The sequence below is a fragment of the Engystomops pustulosus genome, chromosome 7 (assembly GCF_040894005.1).
Source record: "Engystomops pustulosus chromosome 7, aEngPut4.maternal, whole genome shotgun sequence".
Lineage (NCBI taxonomy): Eukaryota > Metazoa > Chordata > Amphibia > Anura > Leptodactylidae > Engystomops > Engystomops pustulosus.
The window spans coordinates 20,527,646-20,529,829 of NC_092417.1; positions in this window are offsets into that span (position 1 = coordinate 20,527,646).

The following is a 2,184-nucleotide window of genomic DNA, read 5'->3' on the forward strand; positions in this document are numbered from 1 at the left end:
GTAATGCTATTGGTCTATACGACCCGCATTCTAAAGGGTCTTTGTCTGGTTTCAGTAATACTACCACAGTGGCCTCCGAAAGGGAGTCTGGTAGTTTCCCTGCCCTAAAGGATTCAGTATACATTTCTAGCAGTTTAGGATACAACAGCTCTTTGTACTTGCTGTACACTTCTTTTGGTAGGCCATCGGGACCTGGGGATTTATTGTTCTTTAGGCCGTCTACTGCCTCCTCCAATTCCTCTAGTGTAATGGGGCCCTCGAGACTTTGAGCCTGTTCGCTGGTTAGTTTAGGGAAGAGGGTACCTTCCAGGTAACTTTCTATTTCTCCCGGGGTCCTGTTCAGGGAAGATGCATACAGGTCAGAATAGAATTGGGTAAATCTGGATGCTATGTCAGTCTGGTTCTGCAATACTATTCCTGCCTCTGACCTGATTTGTAGAATGGGAGGGGAAGACGAGTTCTGCTTAGCTACATGGGCCAGGAGTTTGGCTGACTGGTTCCCATATTCAAATGCAGTCTGCTTATAATAGAATAATTTGGTGTTGGCTCTACTTGTTAATGCATTTATGTACAGACGCCCAGTATGTAACCACAGATCCCTGTTCTCATCTGAGGGGTGTGCAATGTAATTCTGCTCCAGTGATAGGCATTCTGCAGCTAGATCTGATACTTTGCGGACAGCCTCCCTTTTTATGTATTTAATAGAGGATTGCAGGCATCCCCATAGAAACACCTTCAGAGCTTCCCATTGCATTTCCCCAGACCCAGCCCCCTGGTGAGCTTCCAGGAAAGACTGCAGCTGTGCCGGTGTATTGTCATGTGGCCCAATTAGCCCTAACCAGAAGGCATGTATCCGGAGTTTATGGGCCGCTGAATGGTTTGTGCCATGGATGACACATAGCATAGGGGAGTGATCTGATGTCCCCCTGGGCAAGTATCTAATATCCTTTATACGAGTGGACAGTGCTGCCGTCCCTACAATGTAGTCTATGCGTGACAGGGAGTTGTAGGTTGCGCTGTGACACGAATATACTAGGTCTGTTGGGTGTAAGTGTCTCCAAAGGTCAACCCATCCCATTTCTTTAAGGAAGGGGTCTAAGATATTTGATGCAGGTGGTGGTTGTTGATTCTGCTGTGTGCGGTGCTTGTCTTGAGAGGGATGTAGTAACATATTAAAGTCCCCCATGCAAATAGATGTTGCGTGGGGGTATGATGCAGCGAATAAGGCCGCTTTTTGTAGAATGCCTCTAGAGGCCGGAGGTGGGTTATATATGCACAGGACATTATAAGGTGCGCCTTCAATGCGCGCATGAACAAATATATATCGGCCCTCGTCGTCTGCCTGAGAGGATAGAGTTTCCCATCGGAGGGATCTGTGTATTAGAAGGGATACCCCTCTGGAAGCAGTCGTATAGCAGGAATGCTGTGCCCATTGTACCCATGGTTTATTTAGTATGTGAGTCCTATTCTTCTCCAGGTGGGTCTCCTGGAGACCTATTATGTGGGGGTTTTGGATCCTAATCTGGTCAAACACCATCAGTCTCTTTCTAGGCGTGCCTAAGCCCCGGACATTCCAAGAGCAAATTCTGAGTTCACTCATATTCCTATGTAATTTAGTGGTGGAACAGGATTGCCCAATAGATATGTATGTGAGGCACCCTGAGGTGATAAGTGAGCGGTCTGTTTAGAAGTCATCGTGTTGCGGCCCTGCAGATCCAATGAATACACCCTACCATTAAATTGAAACATTTAACCTACAACAGACAGTAACTTGTGGAAATAAAGAACAACTGTCTTAGCGCCGGCGGCTATAAAGCCGTGGTGCTGTGTGGTCTAACCAAGTGGCTAGTGCCTTGGGGATACCCTCACCAATGAGTGGAACTAGTTGGTGATGGGTATATGCCCCTCCGTCCCTCTACCTTGTAGTCCATAGTATTATGGGAGTCATCCCACCTCTGCATGTTAATTTTGAAACCGCTCTCTACAGCCTGTGAAACATTTACTAAACATATAACTGAAAGTGCACAAAGTGATGTGTAATAGTGCAGGCCTAAGACCAAACTATAGTTAGACCTGTCCTGTAGTCTGTAATTTCTTCACTTTGCCATTTAACGGGGTGGTGATCCTCTCTTCTGCCGAAGCCACTGCTCTGCCTCTCCCGGGGATGTGAAGAACACAGCTCGG